This window comes from Macaca thibetana, chromosome 4 (assembly GCF_024542745.1).
Source record: "Macaca thibetana thibetana isolate TM-01 chromosome 4, ASM2454274v1, whole genome shotgun sequence".
In the NCBI taxonomy this organism is placed as follows: domain Eukaryota; kingdom Metazoa; phylum Chordata; class Mammalia; order Primates; family Cercopithecidae; genus Macaca; species Macaca thibetana.
In genome coordinates, this window is record NC_065581.1 from 25,297,591 (window position 1) to 25,319,647 (window position 22,057).

General features: G+C 42.3%; 2 protein-coding genes across 15 annotated transcripts in view; one reads left to right on the forward strand and one right to left on the reverse strand.

Moving 5' to 3' along the window:
• The window catches only part of LOC126952976 (cytidine monophosphate-N-acetylneuraminic acid hydroxylase), a 352,378-nt gene that overhangs the window by 207,848 nt on the left and 122,473 nt on the right, over window positions 1-22,057 (reverse strand). The window lies entirely within an intron of this gene.
• The window catches only part of CARMIL1 (capping protein regulator and myosin 1 linker 1), a 343,419-nt gene that overhangs the window by 28,860 nt on the left and 292,502 nt on the right, over window positions 1-22,057 (forward strand). The window lies entirely within an intron of this gene.

Genomic DNA, 22,057 nt, shown 5'->3' on the forward strand with positions numbered 1-22,057 from the left:
AGTTTTCAAGGTTCCTCTATGTTGTAGCATGTGTCAGAAGTTCATTCCTTTTTAATGCTGAATAATATTCTGTTGTATGCATATACCAATTTTTAAAAAAGTCATTTGTACTTCAATGGACACTTGAATTGTTTTTACTTTTTGGCTACTGTGAATAACGTTGTGAACATTGCTGTATGGCTGAACATTGCTGTATCTAAGCTCCTTCTTTCAGTTCTTTTGAGTGCCTAGGAGTGGAATTGCTGGATCATATGGCAGTTCTGTGTTTAACCACCTGTTTCCTGCAGTGCCTTGGCTTTTATTTTATTTATTTATTTATTTTAGAAAGAGTCTCATTCTTGTCACTTCAGGCTGGAACGCAATGGCATGATCTTGGCTCACTGCAACCTCTGCCTCCCCAGTTCAAGTGATTCTCCTGCCTCAGCCTCTGGAGTAGCTGGGATTACAGGCACCTGCCACCACGCCTGACTAATTTTTTTGTACTTTTAGTAGAGACAGGATTTCACCATGTTGGCCAGGCTGGTCTCGAACTCTTGACCTCAGGTGATCCACCCGCCTTGGTCTCCCAAAGTTCTGGGATTACAGGTGTGAGCTGCTGTGCCCGGCCGCCCTGGTCATTTTGAAACTGGGCGGTAATACCTGTGCTTGTAAGAGTGTTTACAAATATTTATCAACCTTTTGCAACTTTAGAAAAGTGAACAGACTCTATTTGTTAGCACTTTATGTACTTACGTTATGTCATGGAACTCATTATTTGTGTTTCCTGAATGTCTGTTGTTCAGATACCTGTGTGTGTTTCCTACTCTACTAGAAGTTCCTTGACCTGATCTGCGTTTCTCCATCTTTGTCCACCTTTTTTCTACCTTGTACAGCAATAAATGTTTGTTGATAAATTGATTAGATGTGCAACATATTCTAAAGTATTATTTTAAAAAAAGATCTGTTTATAAGAAGCACATTGGAATTATTTCCAGGTTTTGTTTTGCTAAAGTTAAGATCTGGTATTATTTGTTAATTTATCTTGGTTTTGGAATGAAAAGTATTCCTGCTGTTAAAAATAAATGTTAGATGTAGGAAGTAAACAGAGATGTATTTAGACATTGGGGAAAGGCTTCCACTGGGAGCTGAAATATTGTGGGAAGAGAATTGCTATTGTTAGAGTAGTTCTGTGCTGTGTTAGTCTTTATTTTGTTTAGACACTGCTTTTTTGGGGGACCACTCTGCAGGCATCTACATCTGAAGTGTAAGTCTCTTTTTTGATAAATGAGGGATAGTGAAAGATGGGTTATTTTGGGTTGTTGGTTTTGTTTTTTGATAAATGGGTTATTTGATAAATGAGGGTGAAAGATGGGTTATTTTGGTTGTTGGTTTTGTTTTTAATAGACAACCATAATTTTTTCCTCTTGGGAGAGAATGTTATCCACTTATTTATAGCAAGCAAGTGTTGTTATGGCAGGTGGCTGTGGATGTTGGCATTCAAACAGGCACTGATAAGACTTTAAACAAGGTAGCCATCCAGTTATAGGCTAAAAATGACTGTGTGTAGATTCAGCTACATATTTCACATGGATATAAAGTTCTACTTTTATTAACAAACATAACAGTGCATTGCTTTTGTGTTTTTAGTTTCTCTTAGCCCTTATTTCTTGTCTCTTTTGGTGGCTAGCTGTTGTCTATAGCTGAGCTGAAACTTTCTGTGCAGGAATTAAGCTTAAAATATCAGTTTGAGGTTGTAATCAGCTGTGGAGTATGATAAAACTTTGAGCAACACAGTTTCCAACAGCATTCCTTTGTCACTGTGCCTGAGAAAGCTCTTATTAACAGAATTTCTGTGAGATTCCATGAGAAAGACTATTGTACAATCCTTTTTTTTTTTTTTTTTTTTTTTTTTTTTTGAGATGGAGTCTCCCTTTGTCACCCAGGCTGGAGTACAATGGCATGATCTCGGCTTACTGCAACCTCTGACTCCCAGATTCAAGTAACTCTCCTGCCTCAGCCTCCTGAGTACAGGGAACTACAGATGCGTGCCACCACACCTGGCTGATTGTTTTGTAGTTTTCATAGAGATGGGGTTTCACCTTGTTGACCAGGCTGGTCTCGAACCCCTGACCTCATGATCCACCTGCCTCGGCCTCCCAAAGTGCTGGGATTATAGGCGTGAACCACTGCACTGGCCGTTTTTTTAACAGTGAAACAGGGAAACATAATATTTTTCTAACTTTAAAAAATCCTTCAGTTTATAATCATCAGGAGTATTGGATATCTTGTAAGTGAAGGTGGAAGTTCACTTAATAAAAAAGGAAGCTCATTTTTCCTTCTTTGAATGGTTGACATGGGAGTACCCCAAGGTGGAAGCTTAACGTGACTGAGAAAGCCCATCCACTCATTGTTACAGAATCAATTATTAATTCAACAAATACTTATGGAGCCTTTGCCGTGCCTGTGAGCCTTGTGCTAGAAGCCAGTGATAAGTAAGATAAATGCTGCACCTGCCTCCTGCAACTTAGTCCAATTTCCAGGTCTCCCCTAGATTTTTCTCTTTTTTTATTTTCATTTTTAAAATGGAGACAGGGTCTCACTATGTTGCCCAGGCTGGTCATGAACTCCTGGGCTCAAGTGGTCCTCCCACCTAGGCCTCTTAAAGTGCTGAGATGACAAGCATGAGCCATCGCACCTAGCCTCTCTCTTAACTTTATTAAAGATGTAATTCAGACCGGGCATGGTGGCTCACATCTGTAATCCCAACACTTGAGAATTACTTGAATCCGGGAGGCAGAGGTTGCAGTGAGCTGAGATCATACCACTGTACTCCAGCTTGGGTGACATAGTGAGACTCCGTCTCAAAAAAAAAAAAAAAAGAAAAAAGTAATTCACACACCATAAATTTCACCTGTTTAAAGTGTACAACTCAGTGGCTATTAGTATATTCACAGAGTTGTACATCTATTACCAGAATCAATTTTAGAGCCTTTTTTTTTTTTTAAATCCCAAAAAGAAACGTCTTCCCTTTAACACTTATCCTCAGTCCACCTATCCTTCTCAGCCCTTGGCAACAGCTAGTCTACTTTCTGTCTCTATGGACCGGCCTAGTCTAGATATTTTATATAAATGGAATTATATTATATATGGCCTTCATGTCTGACATGTCATTTAGCATAATATTTTCCAGGTACATCCATGTTGTTGCATGGGTTAGAACTTCATTCTTTTTTATGGCTGAATGATATTCCACTGTATGAATATACCACATCTTTTTTTTTGGAGACAGAATCTTGCTGTGTCACCCAGGCTAGAATGCAGTGGCGCGATCTCGGCTCACCACAACCTCCACCTCCTGGGTTCAAGCACTTCTGTCTCAGCTTCCCGAGTAGCTGGGATTACAGGCGCGTGCCACCACACATGGCTAATTTTTGTATTTTTAGTAGAGATGGGGGTTTCACCATCTTGGCCAGGCTGGTCTCGAACTCTTGACCTCGTGATCCACCCACATTTGCCTCCCAAAGTGCTGGGATTACAGGCACGAGCCACCACGCTCGGCCACGCCTTTTTAAAATCTATTCCTTCACTGATAGACTGTGGGTTGTTTCCGCCTTCTGGCTATGTGAGTAATGCTTTTATGAGCGTGCATACAAGTTTCTGTGTGGGTATATGTGCTCAAGTCTCTGATCCCCTAGATGTCTTGCCTATCCCACAGATCCAGGCCTACCACAGAAAAATGCAGAAGAATCATATACCATGGGAACATAATGGAGGGACATGTAGACTTAATTAGGGAGTCAGGGAAGGCTGCCCCTGAGGCCACCATATCCAAGCTGTGGCTTGAAAGATAGGTTGAATAGAAAAGTTTTTCAAGCTGCAGCTGTATCACCCATTAGTAGGTTGTGAATTCAATTTAGTGAGTCATGGCCAGCATTTTTAAGGAGGCATTTTTAAGATAGAATAGTAGATATTAGAGGACATTCCATGTGGTGAGGAAATTGTTGCATGAAATTTATTTTCACTGGCTATATGAGAGCATATAGCAAATTGTGATGTAAGATGTATTCTATATTCTGGGTTGCAATCAGAAAAATCTGAAAGCCACTGCTCTAGGGATTTTTTAAAAGGAGATTATTTATTAATCTGGAGCTTTAAATATGGTTCCACTAGAAGACTGGAGAGATACAGGAGAGAGAACCTAGAAAGCTGAAGATTCTTTGAAAGCTTAAAGTTCTGTGATTTTTACACTTTTCAAATGATTCATTCAACAAATATTAAAATATCTACCATAGGCCTAGATTGCACTAAGTTCTGGGAGCGTACATAAGATTTGTGTGATTTTGGTTCTTTTGGGATCTGGCAGGGAAGATGTACAAGCAATTAAAATGACTTCTATAAAACACGGTGAGTTGAGGCTGGGCGCGGTGATTCACGCCTGTAATCCCAGCACTCTGAGAGGCCAAGGTGGGTGGATCACCTGAGGTCAGGAGGTTGAGACCAACCTGGCCAACATGGTGAAATTCCGTTTCTACTGAAAATACAAAAATTAGCCGGGTGTGGTGGTGGGTGCCTGTAATACCAGCTATTCCAGAGGCTGAGGCCAGAGAATTGCTTGAATCCAGGAGGCGGAGGTTGCAGTGAGCCAAGATAGTGCCACTGCACTCCAGCCTGGGTGACAGAGCAAGACTCAAAACAAAACAAACAACAACAAAAAAAACCATGATGGGTTGAACGCATAAATATCTTTAGTTTTTCCAAAATGTCTCTAAAATGAGAAAGCAATGAAATAAAAAAGACACAGGCACCTCAAAGGTAGGAGAATAGGAGAGGAGATCACAGCAGTTAATTGCCGTTAACATGTCTGGAAGGAGTCACAGAAGCTGGACTCTAAGATCTCAAAGAGGATGTCAGTAAGTGAGCCAGTTCGCGCCATAAAACTCCAGAAAAGTTCAGGATTTGGAAGCCCTAGGTCTTGAATAAGGATCTAGGATATAGAGCTGAAAAAAAGAGCATTAGATGGAGATCTATAAAAGCTGTTAAGCCCCAGTTTCCACCCCCACCCATCAGATCTAGGTGCCTGCCCCTCCTCTCACCCTGAAGGTTCTATTGTGAAAAGCTGTAAATCATTAGCCATCCATCCCCCCAACCTGCAAAGGCACACACCTAATAGATATGATACACACCCATCAGAAACAATGGCACACTGAGTTTAGAAGGGAAAAGTGGGCAAACCCCTGTGGATGTGTCATGATCTTAGAGGGGCAGGGGATAAATAGTTTGAAAGTTATCTCCAAGGTGATTTTGAAGACGCAGTTCTCCCATCCCGTTCTCGATTACTAGCCGCTGAGTTTGTCCCAGGAGGCATTAGCCGCCTATCAAACTGTTGGGACATTATTTTTCTCTTAGTCTATAAAAGTAGTTTGACATCCATCACATGTATCATGTGCTAGGTCTTGTGGGAGGCAACAATGACAACAAAACGGTAAAATATTGTCCTGTGCTCATGGAACTTCAAATCTAGTTATTGGTGATTATATACATTCTAAGTTAAACACTTTCCAATTACGACATCTCGTCAAGGTGAAGGATTAAAAACCTTTCTGTCCCATCCTCTCACCCCCTTCCATCTGAGTGTGTTCAAATAAACTTTAGAGCACCCAAGGTTTATAGAACTCCTGACAGCGGCCTCACCAAAGGCTGGGCTTCCTATTTGTCATAAACTTGTTGAAATTTTGTTTGACTGCTTTAGTACAGGAGTATATTCCCCAAAACAAGAGCCTTGAGAGCTTTTCCCTGGTTAAGATACCAAGGATGATTTCCAAGTTTTAGGCATCCTTCCCCTTGTTCCACCATTTTTTTTTTTTTTTCTTCTGGGAAAATAGCCAGGATGATTGCAAAACATAAGCTTGTAAAAAGCCAAACTCCATGGATGTAAGAAAGTAAATTTTCTTGAGGGCCACACCCATAGTAACTCTGGATTTTTCATTTAATTCCTAACTAATTTTTTGTTGTTTTTGTTTTTTTAAACTCAAATATGTAAGTCTCTTTAATTGAGGTCATTTACTTGGTTGGGAGATTAATATTCTGATGGGGAAACTTTCTTTTTAGAGTTTATGTTGTTTTATTCCTTCAGTCATTCAGTATTACTATTGGGGTAGCTTTTAGAATTTTCCATCTCTCCCACTTTCAAATTACTTTTGTCTTTTTTTTTCTTTCCCTGAGAAATTAGTGAAAACAGTTTGAAATGTTGACATGTTGTAAGGAGATCTGCATTATTTAAGGAAACAGCTGGCAGATCTCTGTAATGCCCCACCTCTGTTCTGCCAGTGCCTGAAATTTCCTTTGCATGACTCAGTTAAAAAAAAAAAAAAAAAAAAAAAAGCCAGAGGAGGGGAATGAGTGGAGAGGAGAAGAAACCCTTGTTTCCCTTTCTGAGTTGCAGAAAGCTTTTATCAAGGTTTACATTTAGTCATGCTTCTGTCCTCTAGTGGATAGCAGCATCTGATGAACTCAGAGAAACTCTCCTCCCAAATTGGCCAGTAAGAACTCCGCAAAAACTGTGGATAAGCTGAGCTTACCTCCCACAATTTTATTTTGAAAATAAAAAATTTTCCCCACGTAGTAAACACAGTTATCTTCACGAGTGTGGGAATGATTAAGGAAAAAAACCAAACTTAGATTTGCAAGTTGGGTGACCTGAAGTTTTGCCTAGAGGGAGAGGAGGCTGTCTTCCTCCTTTCGCTTTGTTCTTGCCAGCGCCTGCAGCCTGCCCTGGAAGAATGGGTTTCTTCTTCGGGTAGACAGGAATTATTGGCTTCTCTGCCAGACTTGCCCATAGGCCTGGCTGTTTCCCTGGTGCACCTTCTGTGCTCAAGTTGCTGTCCTTATCATTTTATATTTTTGTGCCAGTGTAGATTTGGTCCTATAAGGCTGCAGATATATAGTGGGCAGAAAGATGTGGGGATGAGGACACTGAGCCTACAACCTATTTGGAGGGACTCTGGGCAGCATGAGGATGAGGGGCAGGGCCAGGGCCACAGCTTACTAGTTAGCAGTCAGGCAAATAGTTGAGGACAGAGACTTTCTTGTGTACATTAATAGCGCCAGCATTTTAAAGATCTTTACCCAGGGAAGGCGCTCTCTCTCTCTCTCTCTGTCTCTCTCTCTCTCTCTCTCTCTCTCTCTATATATATATATATAGTTATTTGGGAGAAACTAGAAACAGTGTATTTAAAAAAATTGGATGCCTTAAGCTTCCAAATACATGTGTTTTAGAGCTCACTTATCTGGAGGTTGGCCTATTCCGTTCCCTCTCTGACATCTTGCCTTTCAACTATTTTTTTTTTTCACTTCTCAGAGTGGGCACGAGAAACCAAAGGATGTAGAAACATAGAGTCAGTTTTGCTAAAGCATGCCCTCGTGAGACTAGGAGGGGAAGAGGTGATGAAAACTAGTGAGTCCAGTGAGAGTTTACAATTAGATATTCAATTATTGATTTTGTTTTCTTTGTAGTCAGTCTTTTTCTGATTAAAGTGGGTAAGATACTTGAATACAGGGAGATAAATGTGCTACCTGAAAGGATATAAGAAATCCTAGAGGAAGTCTGAATTCTAAACTCTTTGGCAAGTCTTTCTGCCTGAATTTTGAAGCCAACTTAAAGATTATATATATGGCTGGGCGCAGTGGCTAATCCCAGTACTTTGGGAGGCCGAGGCAGGTGGGTCACGAGGTCAGGAGTTCAAGACCAGCCTGGCCAACATGGTGAAACCCTGTCTCTACTAAAAATACAAAAATTAGCTGGGTGTGGTGGTGTGCGCCTGTAGTCCCAGCTACTTGGGAGGCTGAGGCAGGAAAATTGCTTGAACCTGGGAGGCAGAGGTGAGCTGAGATTACACCACTGCACTCCAGCCTGGGAGACAGAGCAAGATTCTGTCTCCAAAAAAAAAAATTATATATGTACACACACACATACAATACATACATATGCATATATACATATTCATACACTATATATGTATACATTCACACATGCACATATGTATTCAAAATGATCGTTAAGCTAGTTTTTGCCCTCCTTATCAGTTTGTCACATGTCCATGTTGTTTCCTGGTATATCCAGCTGTTTCCTGAATGAGACCATCTCCATCTTTCAGATATTTACCAATAGTCGAGTATATACTCGGCTTTATTGCAGGACCTGGCTATGTTACAGATGGATGTACTGTGTATAGATGCCCCCAAATAATTTTTATTTTTATGATGGTTAGATTTTGCCTGCATATTTAAGGTTTTGCTGCATAAACTAATTTGCTTCGGAGTCAGAAAAATAGCAGCAAACTCTGAGAGGGCACTGAAAAAGTATCACTGACTTAGGGGGTGTTATAGTAGGAATGGAACTACAGAGATAGCCTTTGCCCCTGCTTTGTGAGAAAGCAGTGGAGAAAAATACAATAGCTCCCATTTATTAAAAGCTTCCTATATGTCAGTACTATATGTATTATCTGTTTTAATCCTTACAGTAACTGTGTGAGGCGGGTCCTAATTATCTTCCTTTTACTGATGAAGAAAGTGAAGGCAGAGTCTTTAGGTGTCCTCCCAAAGTTACAGAATATGAGAGACAGAGTGTGGACGAGGCTATATGTCTCAGATTATAAGGACAGTGCTCATTTCCATTGCATTAAGGAAAATATCCTAGTCTATCCTGTTTAATCCTAGGAACCCTGTGGTGTGGAGGGGTTTTCTCTTACATACCAATTCTAAGCCTCCGCTTTGATCCTTTGTTTTGGTAGGCATCTTCTCTCCTCATTTACTGCTCACTGTGTGAGGATGATAGGCACTCCTCAGTTATAAACATCCCTTTGGAAACATAGCAGCTTGGTTGCTCCCTCTGCGGTCTACCCTAAGCGCTCCCCAAATTCCCACCCATGGCGGCAGGTGCCAGACTGGGGCCTGAGCAGGGCACTGACTCTCCACAGCCTCCTCCATACCACTGCCTGCTTTTTTTCCTCTTTCTCTTCCCTCACCTGCCATTGTTTTTTGTGTTTCCCTTCAGGCAGATTAGCTAATTCCACCTCAGGTCATCTCTTATTCTTTCTATGACAAAATGCATTCTTAGTTTCACACTGTTGTCATATAAATGAAGGAACCCTTTCCCACAAATTGAGAACTGGCAGGATTTGATTCATCAATATTCTCGGCTGTTAGTTTTCCTTTCACTGTGCTCACAGATAACCAGATACAGCAGAATTAAAAAGTAATAGGCACCCTCTAGTCCCTTGCTACTCAAATTGTGGCCCATGACCAGCATCATTGCTATTACCTGGGGCTTGTTAGAATTGCAAAATCTCAGCCCCTCCCAGGCCTACAGAACCAGGTCTTGTGGTCGAACAAGATCTGCAGGTGCATAATTATTTGCACATTACACTTAAGAAACACTGTAAACCTACCTTATTTCTGTCCTTTTCTTCCTAAGCTAAATGTTATGACTTGGTCACAGCTGAAAACCTTCAATGCCATTATTAGTAATGACGTTGGTGCTGATGGGGTTTGTAGATGACATTAAACTGAGAAATATTTCTTGACGTTAAACTGAGAAATGCTGCTAATGACCAGGAAGATAGAATTGAAAGTAGCGTTAATAAATTGAAGTGATTACTGTAAAACAGGTTAAAATTATATAGGGAACACTGCCTGCCTGGCGAAGCATTGCATGGTGTGAGGAGTGGGCACAGACGCAGCACTCAGGTGTTTTGTGTTTGTCAAGAATCACGGTCCTTTTCAGTCCTCAAGCCTCATGGACAACTGTTTCCCGGGGACTGTCAGGGTCCCAGTTTTGAATTGTCTTAGTGATTTTAGATGAGATTGTTTATATTCCAGAGGCCCCTTTTTTTTTTTTTTTTGGTGACGGAGTCTCACTCTGTCACCCAAGCTGGGGTGCAGCGGCGCAATCTCCACTCACCGCAACGTCCACCTCCCGGGTTCAAGCAATTCTCTTGCCTCAGCCTACCGAGTAGCTGGAATTATAGGCGCGTGCCACTGCACCTGGCTAATTTTTGTATTTTTAGTAGAGACGGGGTTTCATCATGTTGGCCAGGCTGGTCTTGAACTCCTGACTTTAGGTGATCTGCCCGCCTCAGCCTCCCAAAGTGCTGGAATTAGATGTGAACCACCATGCCTGGCCATTATTATTATTATTATTATTTTTATAAGACTAGTCTAGTGTACTAGTGAGAAGAGGGAAAGAGAAGAACAAGAAGTTCTGCCTGTAACTTACTATGAACATTCAATGGAGATAATTCACAGCCTGCAGACTAGCCAGAGGGCCAGTTGTTAAATCCTCATTATCCTGCTACTCTTGAGTCCTGTTAGGTGACTAGAAAGCAGTGCACCTGGAGACGGGGTACTCCTGTCCGAGAGCTGTCTTTCTAAAGTAAGATTTAGCATTAGGCCCTTAGTTTTTAATTAGGAAGTTGAGCAGAGAGGGAATGTTTGAGGACTGTTACTATAATTTTAAAACTAAAAGCTGTCACTGAGGGTACTGAGCATGTTGTTTATTCTCCAATGCTCAGTTCCATGGAAGAAATTTCTCTCAAAGTTGAGTTAGGAAGATTTTTTCCTAAATGCTTGCTTTCTTTTTCTGGGACAGGGTCTCAGTCTGTTGCCCAGGCTGAAGTGCTGTGGCTTACTGCAGCCTTCACCTTCTGCGCTCAAACAGTCCTCCCATCTCAACCTCCTGAGTAGCCGGCACTACACGTGTGCATTACCATGCTTAGCTAATGCCTTTTTATTTATTTTTTTAGAGATGAGGTCTCCCTATGTTGCCCAGTCTTGAACTCCTGGGCTCAAGCAATCCTTCTGCCTTGACCTCCCAAAGTCCCAAAGTGTTGGGATTACAGGCATGAGCCACTGCACCCTACCCTGAATGCTTTTATTTAGTGAGAGCCATAACATATTATTATTTCCATATTCTTTTCATCTTTCAGGAAATTCCTAAGCTTTTTTTTAAAAAACTGTATATTGGAAGCTTTCCTTTACTTAGGGCTTTTTTTTTTTTTTTTTTTTTTTAAATAGAGATAGGGGATCTCATCGTCACCTAGGCTAGAATGCAGTGGTACCATCACAGCTCGCTGCAGCCTCCAACTCCTGGGATCAACCCCTACCTCATTCTCCTGACTAGCTAGGACTACAGGCACTCACCACCACACTGGGCTAATTAAAAAAAATTCTTTTTTGTAGAGAAGTGGTCTTGCTGTGTCACCCAGGTTGATCTGGAACTCCTGACCTCAAGTCACCCTTACGCATTAGCCTATCAAAGTGCTGGGATTACAGACATGAACCACTGCACTTGGCCTATTTAGGGCTTCTAATTCACTTTCCTTTTCCTTCTTGTCTAATGCTTGTGTTTTTTAGAATCTGCATTTTATTTTAAGTCATCTCAAATTCCTTTTGGAAGTAGTGAGAGAGTAAATACTAGCCTTGTGTAGAAACCATAAAGCGTATTCGATTTATTTCTGTTTTGTGAACTCAACCTTGTGTGAGCATCAACCATATGCAGAACTGTTGGGCTTGCAATGTGCCAGACCAAGCAGTCTCTAATTTTGTTCTCAGTTCAGAGCTGAGGGGCTGAGGAAGTTTTGGGCAAGAGTGAGGTCTGCTTGGGAGGATTGCCTTGACAGCTGTGCGCACAGTGGGTTGGAAGGGGAGCAGGAGGGCATCCGTTTGGCATCTGCCTTGGTGGTCTCAGACTACAGCATCCATGCTGAAATTGGAAAGGAGAGGGTCGGGGAGGGAAAGACTGGGGACAAAGTGGACTGATCTGGGCAACGGGTAAGGTGCAGAGAGTAAGGAACAGGGATGAATATATGTGACCCTGATTATCAGGCCTTGATGTTGCTTTGAGAACAATCCTCTCCAGTTTTTGATATTTTTTTTCTTGTATCTGGGGAGCTTGATAAACTAAGCCTTGGACTTTTGTTGTTTTGATCTTTCTGAGCTCTTTGTCATCAGTCCTACTCTGGGAAATGAGAAGTGGCTGCAGAAGGCCCCTAACCTGTGCTTGTTCCCTTTTCTCTGCCTCATACCTCAAGTTCTCTACCACTAGAGGAGAGGTGGGCTGAACTTCCTTAGCAAGATCTCTTTCATTTTTTGGGAATCCCATTTTCTAATACAACTCCAGACCCATCAGCCACCCAGGAGACCCCACGTGGGAGCTGCGTTCCGTTTGCCAGGGAGATGCTCCTGGGAGTTGCGTTAGGAAGGCAAGTCAAGAACAGATGGCTGTCCTGGGGGGTCTGGATGTCGGCCCAGCCCCATCTCCTCAAAGCCATTGTTTGCCCTGGTTTGTGAGGTTCTCAACAGCGGGGACAGGTGCAATCAGAGAAGGATGAAATGCTCTTTTTCTTTGGACCTGAAATGGGACCCTGTACTTAGTGCAGCCTTACTCAGTGACAACCAAAATTTGAAAATTGTGCTTTTCTGAGGCTGGGCTCATTGACTTCCATGAGCTCTTATTAGCTGTTTACTCATGCATTAGGAGGCAATTTAATGTGGGTAGAGGAGGGCAAATCAAATGAGAAGGAGCTGCTGTGTTTAAAATTACTATGAGGATAGACTGTTCTTAAAGGGCCCTACTTGAGCCTACAGAAGCCTTCCTTAGCTTACATGTTGAATAAATTAATTAGATGAATTGTGAATTAATCTGATTTATTCAGAGAAATCCTTTGCTCTGCAGGCTGTACTGGGCATCATGTGGCTGACTTCTTGTTCTGACTTTCTATGAATGTTTGCAAGTAATACAATATCTTTATGATTGAGACAGTGTAATAATATTTAATATTAATATTTAATAATTTTAGGAAAATAATTTAGGTAAGGTTTTGATGTGTATTGTAGCGTGCATTCTTCTAAGCCATGCCCTTTGATATTAAAAGTTGTGCTAGTTTCAAAGGGCTTGATTTCCTTAACAGAAAGGCGCCTATAAATCTGGCAGTAGCTAATGAAGGGAGAATGGTAGTCTTTTCAGTAGGGGAGGGCAGTGCACACAGAGAGTTAGCCTATGTTTTTTAGTCTAACTGTACTAATCTAATCTCATGAAAGGTACATACACATTTAATATACATTTTTTTCTGGGGCCCATAGCTTTTATTACATTTTCAAAGGAGTAGATGACTCCTAGAAGCTAGGAACCTCTGCAGAATAACTTCTTGAGTGAGATAACATTATTGTGATTTGAGAAATACTGAATCTCTACATATTTTCACTTTTTTTTTTTTTTTTTTTTTTTTTTAGAAGAGAGTCTCGCTCTGTCACCCAGGCTGGAGTGCAGTGGCGAGATCTCAGCTTACTGTAACCTCTGCCTCCGGGGTTCAAGCGATTCTCGTGTGTCAGCCTATTTTCACCTCTTTAAAGAAATATATTATTATCACTCCCTGAAGGTGGATTAGTTAAGTACTGTTTACCCTGCCTATCAAGAAAACTTACTTGCACATGTTGTGTTCGGACATTAGTCAATGAAGATTAGGCAATGAGAACTAGTCGATGAACATGGTCAGTCTTGCTTAAAGACTCAAAATGTTCTGGAGCATAGTGTTAATTGTGGTAGTTTATGACATTTTTCTGAAGAGAAAAAACACTCCAGCAAGGTAGGTAATTCTCTGTCTTCTTCCTCCTGCCCACCCCTCTGTCTAAATTAGAGACAGGTTTTGGAGGAGTAGTGGGAACATTGGGTGATTTCTAGTGGGGTTAGAGAAAGCAGCACCTGGTTCTTTGACCGCATCCATCAAAGCAAAGACCTAGACTTGCATAGGAGGGTATTGTTTGTTTGCTTGTTTGAGGATTGTGATTTCCCAGGTTTGTTCATTTGCATGAGTGGCTGAATATTGTAACGGAGACTTCAGAAATAAGGAAAATGGTCGTCACCAAAATGTCTTGTTTTACCTTTATTTGGACTAAATGGAAAACACATGTTTAATAGCTAAGGCTATTGAGTGCTTATCATTTGCCAGGAGCTGTTTCTGAGCCTTTCACATATAACAACTCATTTTATCCCCCCTACCCCTAACAAATGGGGTGGTTTGAGTTGGCCTTGGTGAGGTATGAAAAGGAAACAAAGCAGTGACCTCTTCCTGCAGGCTGGTCAGATGCTTGAGATAACATTCCTTAGCATTCTTGGTGGAAGTGGTGATGTTGTTGAAAGCTGCTTCCCCGTTGCTCTGGAGTGCAGGTGGGAGGGGTGGACTTTGGCTTTTTCAAAGGATCCCAGGAATGGGAAGGACCTTAAAGATCTAGACCAGGGGTGTCCAATCTTTTGGCTTCTGGGGGCCACATTGTAAGAAGAATTATCTTGGGCTGCACATAAAATACACTAACACTAATGATAGCTAATGACCTTAAAAAATTGCCAAAAAATCTCATAATGTTTTAAGAAAGTTCATGAATTTGTGTTGGGCTGCATTTAAAGCCATCCTGGACTGCATGTGGCCCATGGGCCATGAATTGGACAAGCTTTATCTAGACCGTTCTGAACTACTCATCTGCCTCCCCCAGCCCCAACCCCACACATTCAGAATTCTCCACACATTGGTTGTCTGGCCTCTGCCTGAATAGCTGAGTACCTGTCTTTCCAAAACTACCCCTTGAGGGGAGATTTACAGCACCTTGTAGCATAGTATATGGTATTTGGCTAGTAAAATGTGATCCTTTAATATTTTTCAGTCTTTATTGAGCACCCACCCATGGGGTTGGAGGAACTTAGGAGGTTCTGTGGCAAAACAAGAATAGAGTCTTTGCATTTAACTTGTTCTCAGACTTGTAGGCACAGACAGGTAAGCTGGGTGTTCTGGTGAGCGCTGCTAGAGGCCACACAGGATGCTTCCAAAGCCTAGAGGAGAGTCTGATTCAGCCTTGAGGAGACAAGGAAGGTTTTGGGGGAAGGTGGCATCTGAATTAATGCATTAATGGTGAATGCACACTGTTATTATAAAGCTCAGGGATGTTACGGCCTCTCATACTTTACACAAATAGAAAGGTTAAGGTAATTTTCCAGCAGAGCGCGGTGGCTCAAGCCTGTAATCCCAGCACTTTGGGAGGCCGAGACGGGCGGATCACGAGGTCAGGAGATCGAGACCATCCTGGCTAACATGGTGAAATCCTGTCTCTACTAAAAAATACAAAAATCTAGCCGGGCGAGGTGGCGGGCACCTGTAGTCCCAGCTTCTCGGGAGGCTGAGACAGGAGAATGGTGTAAACCTGGGAGGCGGAGTTTGCAGTGAGCTGAGATCCGGCCACTGCACTCCAGCCTGGGCGACTGAGCAAGACTCCGTCTCAAAAAAAAAAAAAAAAAAAGAAAGGTTAAGGTAATTTTCCAAATAAAATAACAAAAATACCATCTAAAAATGATAACTGAATCAACAAAATGCAGGAAATTTGAATATTCAGTCCTGTTTTAAACCTTTCTTTCTTTTAATTATATTTATTTATGTATTTCACTTATTTATTAATTTAATTTAATTATTATTATTATTATTTTTTAGCTGAAGTCTTGCTCTGTCACCTTGCAGTGGCTCAATCTCGGCTCACTGCAATTGCCGCCTCCCAGGTTCACGCCATTCTCCTGCCTCAGCCTCCCAAGTAGCTGGGACTCCAGGTGCTCGCCACCACGCCTGGCTAATTTTTTGCATTTTTTTTTTTTTTTTTTTTGAGACAGAGTTTCGCTCTTTTTGCCCAGGCTGGAGTGCAATGGCGCGATCTCGGCTCACCGCAACCTCCGCCTCCCGGGTTCAAGCGATTCTCCTGCCTCAGCCTCCCGAGTAGCTGGGATTACAGGCATACGCCACCACCCCGGCTAATTTTGTATTTTTAGTAGAGACGGGGTTTCTCCATGTTGGTCAGGCTGGTCTTGAACTCCCGACCTCAGGTGATCCACCTGCCTCGGCCTCCCAAAGTGCTGGGATTACAAGCATGAGCCACCGCGCCCGGCAATTTTTTGCATTTTTAGTAGACACGGGGTTTCACCGGGTTAGCCAGGATGGTCTTGATCTCCTGATCTCATGATCCACCCGCCTAGGCCTCCCAAAGTGCTGGGATTATAGGCATGAGCCACCACGCCTGGCCCTATTTGTTTGTTTGTTTGTTTATTTATTTATTTTTAGTAGAGATGGGATTTCACCATGTTAGCCAGGATGGTCTTGATCTCCTGACCTCGTGATCCTCCTGTCTTGGCCTCACTGGGTCACGCTGTGTTGCCTAGGCTACATTAGAACTCCTGGACTCAAGTGATCCTCCTGCCTCAGCCTCCCAAGTAGCTGTGATATAGCTCATACCACCATGCCACCATGCCTGGCTCTCTTTCAATTAACTTTAAAGAAATCTAGTGCTTTTTTTTTTTTTTTTGGAGACAGAGTCTCGTTCTGTCACCCAGGCAGGAGTGCAGTGGCATGATCTCGGTTCACTGCAACCTCTGCCTCCTGGGTTCAAATGATTCTTGTGTCTCAGCCTTCTAATTAGCTGGGATTACAGGTGCTCTCCACCGTACCCAGCTAATTTTTGTATTTTTAGTAGAGACGGTTTCACCACGTTGGCCAGGCTAGTCTCAAACTCCTGACCTCAAGTGATCCGTCTACCTCAGCCTCCCAAAGTGCTGGGATTACAGGCCTGAGCCACTACGCCTGGCTTCCGGTGCTTTTATACGAAGGAATAAATAGAGCGATTATTAAAGTGCTCTGGATCACACACATACAAACACACACATGCACATACATACACACACACAAATACACACACTGTTTAGGTAACATAAATGTGCATGGCTGTCAGTGAATGCTGCATTTTCCTGAGCTTGTAACCTTCCCTTTACTAACTGTCTCCACATTATGACCACCTGAAAAATGCTACACTGCAGTGGTACATTCTTCAGCCCAACTAGAATTGATCAAAGGAGTTACTGGGTTAATAGCCTTGGACTGAAGCTCTCTAAAGAGTAGAGTTTCTGTGATGTGCAGGTAGCTTACTGTTACCCTGTAAGCTCCATTTTTATATTTCTTTGCTCTTTCTTCTCAATATTCACACAGTTTTCATAGGACTGATTCAAGTGTGAAGCCAGGATCTCATCTTTTAACAGAGTGGCATTCCACACAGTCCAAGGCATGATCTCTTTGTGTTTGGGTTGCTCCATTTAGCTTCAAAGGCAGCATGATGATTTATGGTCCATGTGTATCAGGGGAAGACTCAGAGGAGGGCTGGAATTGTGATGGCTGGATTAATTCATTTTTTCCAGGTGTACCCTTTCCTCCCCACTCGGTTATTTTGCAGATATCCCAAGTAATTCCAGATTCGTTTGGAAGGCTTCATTCTCAGTAGCCTGCTGTCTAGGTAGTTCTCGAATTCTAACAGACGCACAGACACAAAAATCTGCTTGGTAGGTGGGGTTTTTACTTTTTAGTGACTTTTATCTTGTGTGCCTGACCTGGTTCAGTGTCTGGAAAAGTACTGGTAGAAAAGAATATTCTCAGTGAGAAGGAGAAGGAACAAGTAAAACAATGTGAACTAAAGGCCTGGTACAGTGGCTCATACCTGTAATCTGAGCACTTCGGGAGGCCAAGGTAGGAGGATGGCTTGAAACCAGGAATTCAAGACCAGCCTGGGCAACAGAGCAAGACCCTGTCTCTACAAAAACAAAACAAAACAAAAAAACAAGCAAAAAACCCCCCAGAATTAGCAAGGTGTGGTGGCACATGCCTATAGTCCCAGCTACTTGGGAGGCTGAGGTGGGAGGATTGCTTGAGCCCAGGAGGTTGAGGCTGCCATGAGCTATGATCACACTACTGCACTCCAGCATAAAAAGCTTGGTTATTTGTCTTAGTTGAAACTGTCCTTAAAGAATTTATAAATGGTTGCGAACATTTCTGAATATCATAAATGTATGGTTTCTATGGTTCCTGGTTACTTTATCCAGTAAAGTAACATGATAGCTGATTTTATGGGTAGTCCCTGAAGTGTAAACCTTTGGAAGTTGGGACTGTTCCATTCATCATCTTCACACTCCCCACTGTGCAAAGCACAGTTTGCTCATTTGTTTCATTTTTTTTCCCTTTCAACTATAGTTTTCACATGTAAATGATCAAATTATAAGAGATTAAAGAGAATTTAGGATTTAGCGTATTTTCTTTTTTCTTTTTCTTTTTCTTTTTCTTTTTTGAGACAGAGTCTCGCTCTGCCACCCAGGCTGGAGTACAGTGGCGTGATCTCGGCTCACTGCAACCTCCGCCTCCTGAGTTCACGCCATTCTCCTGCCTCAGCCTCCTGAGTAGCTGGGACTACAGGTGCCCGCCACCAGCACCCGGCTATTTTTTTTTTTTTTTTTTGTATTTTTAGTAGAGACGGGTTTCATTGTAGTCTCGATCTCCTGACCTCATGATCTGCCTGCCTTGGCCTCCGAAAGTGCTGAGATTACAGGCATGAGCCACCGTGCCCAGCAGGGTATTTTGATTTTCTAGCTCATAAAATAAGGATGGAAGAGCAGTGATCAGTTGTGGTAATTGACTATTATGGCAGAAGGCAAAAAGGCACAGAGAAAAGAGATCGAGGACAAGCCTATTCTGGCTGGCATCCCAAGTCTAGATCCTCCATCTGGGAGCCCATGGCTCAGATAATACTCCAGGTAATCATGAATTGTGGGAGTTAACCCTGTTTAATGCCCCACAAAGGAACAGATCTGTAGGAACACCTCCTCCTGTCTGCAGCTGCCACAGAGGGTAGCAAATCCCATGCTAGTCATGGAGAGGAGACTTGGGCATGTCCCTGGAGGGACACTTTGCTGCAGTCACTTCACTTACAGAGCTGGGGAGGCCCCAAATGGTGTCAGAGTTCCCAGTGCAAAGCAGTAATTATGTTGAAGAATGTGACATCTCAAGATTCAACAAGTTTTTTTTTTTTTTGCCTTAAACATGAATGCCCATTCATAGAGGGATTATAGGAGCAAAGCTCTCTTAGATATTGAACACCCTCATCAGAAGAAAAAGAGAAGCAAATTCCTGATGTCAGGAAATAGCAGCAAATTTTTGCAGAATGCTTAAGCCTGGCACAGCAATCCTAAGAATGTTGTTCAGTTTCATGGTTTTTCCTCTCATACTGGGCTGAATGTAGCTTGTCCTTCATTTATTTAACAAATATTTGAGTGCTTACTGTGAGCTAAGCACTTTCTCGGAGTTGGGAGTAAAGCAACAAGCAAAGCAAATCCCTAAGCTTTGGGGAGATGGAAAAGAAATACCTGATAAATTATCTGGTAGTCATAAGAGCAGGGAGGATAGGAGATGGAGTAGGATGGTGGGTGCTGTTGTAGATAATGTGTCAGGGAAGGGCGGGTGTTTAGTAGAGGCTGAAGTGATGGAGAAGACATTCCAGGTGAGGGCACAGGTGTGAATGTAGCCCCTAATGTGGAAGTGTGCTTGGATGGGTCAAGGAAGTGAGCTGTAAGAGGACCACTGGGCAGAAGTGGAAGAGCTAGGGTGGGGATGTGGGGCTGAGGGTGACCAGGGGCCAGGCCATGCAGGTCCTGAGCTTTCTCAGTGGTCTCCCCTTCATTTGCTTTGCAGCTTGCTTTCCTATGCAGCATTAGTTCTAGTGTGATGAATATTAGTGGGAAAATAGAAAGTTCTATATAAAACTTACTTTTGGAAACTAAAAGATTCTTGCTTAGACCTTAGCTGTTGATGGGTAGTAGATAAAAGGCCCTTTCCTCATTTGTTGAGCTGTGCCCTGAGATGAGCTTTCTATATTCATGTGATAGAGAATTCATTGAAACTTGAATACTTGCCATTATGTGAGGCAGGAGTATATATTCTATGAAAGGGTGTTGACATATTGTCACATACCATGAGCTGCTTAATCTGGGAATATTTGTAAAAGTGTCATCTGGTGTGAAGGCTGATATTTAACTATCTTTAAAAAATACTGGAAAAGACAATTTGCTTACAGATTTTAGGGTTTTGCTGTGAGTCTGTTTTCGTGGAAATGATTTGTGTTCAGTAGCATTTTTTTCCTCCATAGCTCTCATATGGTATTGTTTTGACTCGTTTGGAACATAATTTGCTTGGCTTAAAGGGAATTATTCAAAGAATCTTAGAGGTTTAAAAAATCATGTTAGCTAGAATTTAGAAGTTTTTGCCTTTACTGAAAGGTTCATTATTTATTCATTAATTTATCCATTTATACAACCAAAAGTGATTCAGCATGTAGTGTGTAGACAGTGTGCTGAGGATACAGCGAATATAACAGATATGGCTTGATTAGTCTTGCTAGGCAGCAAGAGACAAACATATGCATACACATCCATACTAATTATGGTAAGGGCTAAAACTTATTGAAAAGAGTGTAGTGATAGGGAATTTGGAGTGGGGTGGGGAGCTGTGTAGGATAGTCAGATGATACTATTTTTTTTTGTTTGTTTGTTTTTGAGATGGAGTCTCGCTTTGTTGCCAGGCTGGAGTGCAGTGGCATGATCTTGGCTCACTGCAGTCCCCGCCTCCCGGGTTCAAGCAATTCCCCTGCTTTGGCTTCCCGAGCAGTTGGGACTACAGGTGCGCACCAGCATGCCTGGCTAATTTTTTGTATTTTAGTAGAGATGGAGTTTCACTGTGTTGGCCAGGATGGTGTCGATTTCCTGACCTCGTGATCCGCCCATCTCGGCCTCCCAAAGTGCTGGGATTACAGGCGTGAGCCACTATGCCCGGCCTAGATGAGACATTTTTGAGAAAATAACATTTAAGATGAGGCCTGAAGGAAAAGAGTGCCAGCCATTTGAAAAGTGTGGGAAAGGGGTTTCCAGGCAGATTCAATGGATTGTGCAAAGGCCCTGAGGAAGTGTGTGGTTTTAGTGGAGATCTAAAGAACAGTGAGGCAAGAGCATCAGGGGATATCCAAGAAGTCACGCTGGATTACATATACTGGTCAGTAAGGAGCTCGGCTTTGATTTTAATGGGGAAATAACGTCATCTGGTATGTTTAAAATGATTACTGAGGCTTCTAAGTAGAGAATTACACTGTTAACAGTAGTGGGGGTGAGAGGTCAGGCTTGGTCTAGGGCAGTGCTTCTCAATGTGTGGTCTCAGGATCAGCCCTATCAGAATGACCTGGAAACCTGTGAGAAATGCAAACTTCAAGTCTTATTATGGACTTCCTGATTCAGAAACTGGAGGTGGGACTCAGCAATCTGCTTCAACAAGTCCTTTGGATGATCTGGTAAACAGAAAAGTTTGAGAACCACTGGTCTAGGGATTGCTGGAGGAGATGGTAAGCGGTAGATGGATTCTGGATATGTTTTGAAGGTTGGAATGATAGGACTTGTATATGGGAGCTGAGGGAAAAGGAGAAATCAGTGATTAGTTTGAGCACCTGGGTAGATAAGGACCTTATTATTATTATTATTATTATTATTAATTTTTTGAGACGGAGTCCCACTCTGTCACCCAGACTGGAGTGCAGTGGCACGATCTTGGCTCACTGCAACCTGATAAAGACTTTGTTTATTGTGATGAGGGAGACTGGGGTGGGGGCAGGGGTAGCAAAAGGACATAACTTTTGAACGCATTGCGTTTGGAGTGTTCATGAAATTTCCAAGTGAAGATGTTGGCCTGTTGATGGCAAAATGAGCATACAGCCCAGAGGGAAGATGTAGTTTCAAATACAGCTCAGAGGAAAGATATAGTTTCCAGAAAGGAATTCGGGACTTGCCAGTGTACAGGGAATATTTAAAGCATTTGAAATAGGTGTGATATCACCAAAGGAGAGAGATAGCGAGGAGAGGGAGTGCAAGAGCGGGCAAAAGACCAAGCTGGAAGGAACTCTTGACATTCACAGGAGCAAGAGCCAGCAAAAGAACAGAAAGAACGGCCAGGGAGAGAAGAGAAGAAAACCAGGAAAATGTGGTTTCGTGGGGAAATATTTCAGGAACAGAGTGATCAACTGTGCTTAATTCATACGATGAAGCGCAGATTTGCAGCATAGAGATCACTAGGCATTCTATTTGGAATGTCAGTGAAATTGAAATAAAACGTCAAGAATCAACTTGATTTACATCACAGGT